Source organism: Coffea arabica, chromosome 1c (assembly GCF_036785885.1).
Source record: "Coffea arabica cultivar ET-39 chromosome 1c, Coffea Arabica ET-39 HiFi, whole genome shotgun sequence".
Lineage (NCBI taxonomy): Eukaryota > Viridiplantae > Streptophyta > Magnoliopsida > Gentianales > Rubiaceae > Coffea > Coffea arabica.
The window spans coordinates 11,487,555-11,496,539 of record NC_092310.1 but is presented as its reverse complement, the minus strand read 5'-3'; the positions used below and the strand labels follow the sequence as shown (position 1 = coordinate 11,496,539).

The window sequence follows — 8,985 nt, the reverse complement described above, 5'->3', positions numbered from 1 at the left end:
TTTCTGTCTTATAGGTTGAAGAAATGTGTGAGTCAGCGAATATTGGTGATAGCGGTGTTGAACAAAGTTTTCTGATCTAGAAACTTTTGTAGTTTTTTTTTTTTTGTTTGTAAGCTGATGATAGATGCTTGGCTTTCCCACAGTGAAAATATGATTTGCATATCCAATATAAGAATGAGATATTTTTCGAAATAAAAGTAAAAATTTTTTTAAAACAAAAAATGTCAAACTGTACTAGTAGCTTGACTGAATTTTTTTTTAAAATAAAAAATTGTGAACCTGCTTGTTAAATTAGCATGATAGCTCAATTTTTATATTTTTTAAAAAAAAGCTGTTAGCATGATAGCATTCAAAATATTTTCTAAAGTATAATATTTTTTAGTTCTGAAATGCAACAAAAGTTGAAAAAAATTATTTGGCATACAAATTAATGGACCAATTAGTACTATTAAAATTTTTTAGTGTTCAAATTGTGTAACATTATATATTATAAGTTATATGTTTAAAATCAAGTAAAAATTAAAAAATAAATATCAAATTATTAAATTACATAACATTATATTATGTTGAATTATGTAATTGAAACAATTCATCTAATCACTTATTGATTTGTATTCTTATATATATAACATTATTTTACTTTAAAGTGATAATGTTCAATAAAAAATTAAAAATAACGCTAATTGCTAGATAATCAAAGAGTATCATTCAAATGATGAAATTTAAAAATATGGATAAAAAATAACAATGTTAACGATTAGCACATCTTTTGTGCTTGCCTTATCACGAGCCATTGTTGATGGTGTCAAAATTTATTTCATTGCCGACCCTAACATTTACAAATATGCTAAGCGCTATCGAAGCAGTAATCGGGGATGCATCATTTTTGAAAGCGTCATCGACACTACATCATTCTCGCTGACAAATTTTGCAGTCGCATTGCTATCATCGTCATTTCCAGAATAATAGGTGCTAAAATCTTCTCGTTGACCTTGTTCCGAACTAGATGGAGGCTAGTTCGTGGTAGGCACGACATAGGCTGTCCAGGATTGTAATAATTAGAAAGTTTTAAAGCAAAAGATATACTTCATCCATTTCATTGAAAGTGTCATACTTTTCATTTTGGAATGTCCCAAAGCAATTATCGTATTAGAAAAGGCAAAACACATTTTAGTCTCTCTTTCCAATAGTTTAATGACCTTTTTTCTATTTCTTTTTTTTCTCTCACAGTGATCACCCAATTGCATTAGAGATGATGTGGATGCACTTGTCAATTCTAAATAGATTGTGATAAGCATGCTATTTAAGTATGACCCATTGAATTGTTTTGAATATTTTGTTGGTTGATATTTGGAGTTGCGCTCTTGCCATATTTTGTTGGCTAATTTCCTAGAATATTGCTCCAAAAAATTTGATAAATGTGATTTTAACACCTTTCTTTTCTTAATCTATACCTGCTATGTTGATTATGCACATCAACTAATAATTTTTTTAGAAATAATTGGTGGATAGATGCACAATCGAAACAATTGGAAGCGATTAAGAAACAATCGGACGAGATGCAGAAGAAACAATCGGAGATGCAGAAAGATATCTTGAAAGGATTGGAGAAACAATTGGATATGCAGAAAGATATCGAAGATTTGAAAGACGAAGTGCACCGGAATCGGGATAGAGACCGCCGTAATTGGCGGATAGGTGCACTGGAGAATGGAGTATATCGCACGATTGAAGTTGGATTTTTGATTGTGATTGCGAAAGAGGCAGTTGAGTTGATGAACGTGATGAAGAAATGTGTCGAAAATTGGCAATCAAAAGGGTTATTCTCCTATCGTGTCATCGAAAGTGGACGAAAAAATTGGGATTTTCAAGTAAATAAACTATGAGCGATAATACTATCTCTTTTTGTCTTATAGGTTGAAGAAATGTGTGAGTCAGCGAATATTGGTGATAGCGGTGTTGAACAAAGTTTTCTGATCTAGAAACTTTTGTAGTTTTTTTTTTTTTTTTTGTAAGCTGATGATAGATGCTTGGCTTTCCCACAGTGAAAATATGATTTGCATATCCAATATGAGAATGAGATATTTTTCGAAAAAAAAAGTAAAAATTTTTTTAAAACAAAAAATGTCAAACTGTACTGGTAGCTTGACTGAATTTTTTTTTAAAATAAAAAATTGTGAACCTGCTTATTAAATTAGCATGATAGCTCAACTTTTTTAATTAAAAAATAAGCTGTTAGCATGATAGCATTCAAAATATTTTCTAAAGTATAATATTTTTTAGTTCTGAAATGCAATAAAAGTTGGAAAAAATTATTTGGCATACAAATTAATGGACAAATTAGTACTATTAAAATTTTTTAGAGTTTAAATTGTGTAACATTATATATTATAAGTTATATGTTTAAAATTAAGTAAACATTAAAAAATAAATCTCAAATTATTAAATTACATAACATTATATTATGTTGAATTATGTAATTGAAACAATTCATCTAATCACTTATTGATTTGTATTCTTATATATATAACATTATTTTACTTTAAGGTGATAATGTTGAATAAAAAATTAAAAATAACGCTAATTGCTAGATAATTAAAGAGTATCATTCAAATGATGAAATTTAAAAATATGGATAAGAAATAATAATGTTAACGATTAGCGCATCTTTTGTGCTTGCCTTATCACGAGCCATTGTTGATGGTGTCAAAATTTATTTCATTGCCGACCCTAACATTTACAAAGATGCTAAGCGCTATCGAAGCAGTAATCGGGGATGCATCATTTTTGAAAGCGTCATCGACACTACATCATTCTCGCTGACAAATTTTGCAGTCGCATTGCTATCATCGTCATTTCCAGAATAATAGGCGTTAAAATCTTCTCGCTGACCCTGTTCCGAACTAGATGGAGGCTAGTTCGTGGTAGGCACGACATAGACTGTCCAGAATTGTAATAATTAGAAAGTTTTAAAGCAAAAGATATACTTCATCCGTTTCATTGAAAGTGTCATACTTTTCATTTTGGAATGTTCCAAAGCAATTATCGTATTAGAAAAGGCAAAACACATTTTAGTCTTTCTTTCAAATATAGCTCGTCTTGCTAATCATATGCATGTTGCCATTCAAATTTAAATTTTGAATTTATGGAGATAGAATTGAAAAAAGAAGCACAAGCATCACAACCAAACAATATTTTTAAAAAGTTAGATTCCCCAAACATGACTAAATAAATGGGACGGAGGGAGTACCTTCGATGCCACGATAGAAACTAAATATCGAATGTAGTTTTGTATCTGAAGAAGAGGTCAATACAGTTAGGGTTAGCCATTCGGCCAAGTCGTAACCAGAATGGAGAGGATAGGTACGACATCAATCCTCGAATTGTCGATTATTCCATATCGGATGCGAGTCGCTTGGATTTGGCCAATATTGGTCGAGTCAAAACTGTGTAGTAGGATGTCAGCCAAATCTCAGAGTTGACCTGGAGTCAAATTGGCCAAATCATGAACAGAAAACAAAATCCCTAATAATTGAACATCTAATAATTCACTTCTTCTTTTTTAACTGTTACCAAAAAATTAAACCCCTAGTAATTGAAACCAAACAAAACATGAACGGAAAACAAAAGATCACACAACAAGACCTGCACCAACTCAATTATTGCCATACAACTACAAAGCCTTGCACCAACAAAAGGCCATCCTTCCCCTCATGCTTTCTTCTTTCTTTTCAGCCACAAAGATAAGGGAAAGGGGAAGGGGAAGGGGAGGATAAGGTGTAAAAAGTAGAGCACAGAATCATTATTTGGAGAAATGTATTGTCAATTTTTTCATCGATTTGCAGAGAGGGAGCATCTTCATGTTTAAATAGAGGGAACATAGTACAAAAACTATAGCTATATATTTCAATGTCATAAAATAATCAGTAAAAAAAGACAAAAGAAACAGAACCCCAATGAAGTCCACGGCTTTATATTTTAATGTCCCAAAATAACCACAAAAAAAGAAGAAAAACAATGAAACTCCAAAATGAAAAGAAAAGATCTTGGCAAGCTACTTAATCAGAAATAAGAATACAACCCATTTTAATACTTGATAGAAAAAGTATTTAGTACAAATTTACAGCTGATAGGCATAATTAAAAGAAACAATCAAATTAGGGCTTATGGGTACTTGCGGTTATTTTCATTTGGCGACTTCTTCTACTAGAAATTTATTGAGTTTGGACAAGAATACATAGAGAATAGAGAATCAAAGATGAGAGATTAGCAAAATTTTGTGAAATTTTGTTGGAATCGAGACGGGAAAGAAGTTTGGAATGCATATGGAAAAGAACTGAAAAAGTATTCTCTTTCTTCATCTTTTGTAATTTTGTCTTTGTTCGTTTGATTCATTTGTTCCTGAATCCTTTTTTTGTTGTGGGTTTTGTTTTTGAGACAAAATTTATTAAAAAATTGTAATTAAAGGATCCAATTCTTTAATAAGTTATAAACGTGCTTCAAAGGTTTTCATTTAGTTTCACAATTTAGCCCTATATTTATAAGATTTTCAAAAATTCGTAGGATCGCAATAGGAATCATATAATCCTATGATCCCACGAACGATTCTAATGATCCTATGTATATTAAGGCCGCTTTGGATTTTGAACATGATTCGCATCACTTTTGCTGATCCGGATTGTGATTTTGGCAACATTTGTTTTAACAGCTTGTTCAAGTAGACCTTTAAATATGGATAGTACATTAATTCATACAAATGGAGGATAGAATGGGGCTGTGCGATAGTGCATTGAATTACCTAAGTTTAATAGAAAGAATTGTATATAGGAGGAGAATCAAGGAGCATAAATGCATAAAATATCATCCAAACATTCATTTAGGTAAATAAAGATGTATGCGTGACTGTTCAAATAAGATGCTCAAATGAAGTGAAGAAAATGTTATTTAAAACATCATTGTCAGATCTATGGTCTAATCGGTGATCCTCCGCCTCGTTGATCACCACATGGATCCTATTCTAGTTGATATCTAGCATAACTTCTGGTTTTAACTTCGATACCAAATTTCATCAAATCAATTTAGAGTGTTTTTTATATTTTTCTATCCACTCTTTGATTTTTTTTAGTTATCTGATTGTTAGTTTTGTTAGTTGGCATGTCATTTTCAATAAATCTATCATCTTTATCAGTTTTGGGTCACTTGTTTAGTCAATAGTTATAATAAGTGCTGTAATTCTTGTCAAATTCAAATGTGGCATAAATAAATAAATTAAATAGATCCCAATCCAATTTAGATTTGAGTTAGTTTAGATTTTCTAACTTATAAATAGGCCTTATTATCAGTTATAGTGACAGTAGATTTTGACAATTGAGGTTGAGAGTTTTTTCTTGGATTCTTGTGAACGATTCTTGAATTCTTCTTGAGTGTGTTCTAACATATTCAATTTGACTTATCAATCAAGGACCATGCTTGATTATAACATACACTACCAACAACCAAAAGTTCACTAATTTGTTCAGTTGTGAATTGAGATTATATCAATAGATTTGCAATTACAGGGATTAGAGGGGTCTAAAGGTTTTTACGATGCAAACTTGTCCATAAAATGATCAAGCGGCTTGTCTAGATATCGAGTTTCATTGGTTTCAATGAAGTTCATATTGCTGTCTTGAGACAGAAAAGAATGAAAAAGAAATAGTTGGCAAATCAAAAAAAATAATAAAAAAATTCAGTCTCAGGTATGTCCAAACTGTTAAGAGGTACTTGTTCTTAATCTTTACAAAATCATGTCATGAATTTGGTTGATTTTAGCCTAATTTGACTTTTGTGATGTTGTCCAGACATCATCCCTCTACTTTCTCTCACTACCTATTTTGTTGGTTGGATCAAATGGTTATTTTGAATTAGATGATTAGGTATATTTTTTCAAAAAATTTAATATGTTGCAAGTATCTTATGTATTAGCAGTTTGGAATACCATGGGCGTCTTAACAATTGCATAATAGAAACCCTTGAAGTCAATTTAAGATCTATGTACATATATAAAAAATATTAAGAACGAGCAGCTAAATCATTTTTATTGTTTATCTCACCAATTTTAATGACCTTTTTTCTATTTCTTTTTTTCCTCTCACAGTGATCATCCAATTGCGTTAGAGATGATGTGGATGCACTTGTCAATTCTAAATAGATTGTGATAAGCATGCTATTTAAGTATGACCCATTGAATTGTTTTGAATATTTTGTTGGTTGATATTTGGAGTTGCACTCTTGCCATATTTTGTTGGCTAATTTCTTAGAATATTGCTCCAAAAAATTTGATAAATGTGATTTTAACACCTTTCTTTTCTTAATCTATACCTGCTATGTTGATTACGCACATCAACTAATAATTTTTTTAGAAACAATTGGTGGATAGATGCACAATCGGAACAATTGAAAGCGATTAAGAAACAATCGGACGAGATGCAGAAGAAACAATCGGAGATGCAGAAAGATATCTTGAAAGGATTGGAGAAACAATTGGATATGTAGAAAGATATCAAAGATTTGAAAGACGAAGTGCACCAGAATCGGAATAGAGACCGCCGCAATTGGCGGATAGGTGCACTGGAGAATGGAATATGTCGCAGGAATGAAGTTGGATTTTTGATTGTGATTGCGAAAGAGGCAGTTGAGTTGATGAATGTGATGAAAAAATGTGTCGAAAATTGGCAATCAAAGGGTTATTCTCCTATCGTGTCATCGAAAGTGGACGGGAAAATTGGAATTTTCAAGTGAATAAACTATGAGTGATAATACTATTTCTTTTTGTCTTATAGGTTGAAGAAATGTGTGGGTTAGCGAATATTAGTGATAGCGGTGTTGAACTAAGTTTCCTGATCTAAAAACTTTTGTAGTGTTTTTTTTTTTTTTTTATAAGTTGATGATAGATACTTGGCTTTCCCATAGTGAAGATATTATTTGCATATCCAATATGAGAATGAGATATTTTTCGAAAAAAAAGTAAAAATTTTTTTAAAACAAAAAATGTCAAATTGTACTGGTAGCTCGACTGAATTTTTTTAAAATAAAAAATTGCGAACCTGCTTGTTAAATTAGCATGATAGCTCAACTTTTTTAATTAAAAAAAAAAGCTATTAGCATGATAGCATTCCAAATATTTTCTAAAGTCTAATATTTTTTAGTTCTGAAATGCAACAAAAGTTGAAAAAATTATTTGGCATACAAATTAATGGACCAATTAGTACTATTAAAATTTTTTAGAGTTCAAAATGTGTAACATTATATATTATAAGTTATATGTTTAAAATCAAGTAAAAATTAAAAAATAAATCTCAAATTATTAAATTACATAACATTATATTATGTTGAGTTATGTAATTGAAATAATTCATCTAATCACTTATTCATTTGTATTCTTATATATATAACATTATTTAACTTTAAAGTGATAATGTTCAATAAAAAATTAAAAATAACGCTAATTGCTAGATAATCAAAGAGTATCATTCAAATGATGAAATTTAAGAATATGGACAAGAAATAACAATGTCAACGATTAGCGCATCTTTTGTGCTTGCCTTATCACGAGCCATTGTTGATGGTGTCAAAATCTATTTCATTGCTGACCCTAACATTTACAAAGATACTAAACGCTATCGAAACAGTAATTGGGGATGCATCATTTTTGAAAGCATCATCGACACTACATCATTCTCGTTGACAAATTTTGCAGTCGCATTGCTATAATTGTCATTTCTAGAATAATAGGTGCTAAAATCTTCTCGCTGACCCTGTTCCGAACTAGATGGAGGCTAGTTCGTGGTAGGCACGACATAGGCTGTCCAGAATTATAATAATTAGGAAGTTCTAAAGCAAAAGATATACTCCATCCGTTTCATTGAAAGTGTCATACTTTTCATTTTAGAATGTCCCAAAGCAATTATCGTATTAGAAAAGGTAAAACACATTTTAGTCTCTCTTTCCAATATAGCTCGTCTTGCTAATCATATGCATGTTGCCATTCAAATTTAAATTTTGAATTTGTGGAGATAAAATTGAAAAGAGAAGCACAAGCATCATAACCAAACAATATTTTCAAAAAGTTGGATTCCCCAACCATGACTAAATAAATGGGACGGAGGGAGTTCCTTCGATGCCACTATAGAAACTAAATATCGAATGCAGTTTAGTATCTGAAGAAGAGGTCGATACAGTTAGGGTTAGCCATTCGGCCGAGTCGTAACCAGAATGGAGAGGATAGGTACGATATCAATCCCTGAATTGTCGATTATTCCATATCGGATGTGAGTCGCTTTGATTTGGCCAATATTGGTCGAGTCAAAACTGTGTAGTAGGATGTCAGCTAAATCTCAGAGTTGACCTGGAGTCAAATTGGCCAAATCATGAACAGAAAACAAAACCCCTAATAATTGAACACCTAATAATTTACTTCTTCTTTTTTAACTGTTACCAAAAAATTGAACCCCTAATAATTGAAACCAAACAAAACATGAACGGAAAACAAAAGATCACACAACAAGACCTGCACCAACTCAATTATTGCCATACAACTACAAAGCCTTGCACCAACAAAAGGCCATCCTTCCCCTCATGCTTTCTTCTTTCTTTTCAGCCACAAAGATAAGGGAAAGGGGAAGGGGAAGATAAGGTGTAAAAAGTAGAGCACCGAATCATTATTTGGAGAAACGTACCGTCAATTTTTTCATCGATTTGCAGAGAGGGAGCATCTTCATGTTTACAGAGAGGGAACATCGATTTGCAGATAGGAAAGGAGAAAAAAAAAAGCAAAAAGGAAAAGGAAAAGAAAGAACGAAAGGTACAGCTAAATCTGGAGTGAGAGGAACAACGCTAAAATTGGACAAGTTGGGCTTTTGTACTGGAGGGGATGGAAAAAATAGAAGGAAAAATTAAAATATCTTAAAGTCCAAGTTTGGCCCAAGTAATTAAGAGATTGGATTC

General features: G+C 31.5%; 1 long non-coding RNA gene across 1 annotated transcript; it reads right to left on the bottom strand.

Moving 5' to 3' along the window:
- Nucleotides 1-8,002: 8,002 nt before the first annotated feature.
- Nucleotides 8,003-8,985, bottom strand: LOC140006307 (uncharacterized). Its single transcript, XR_011813944.1, has 2 exons — nucleotides 8,718-8,985; nucleotides 8,003-8,386 (listed from the first exon to the last, which is right to left on the bottom strand). It is a non-coding gene; the product is annotated as an uncharacterized lncRNA (long non-coding RNA).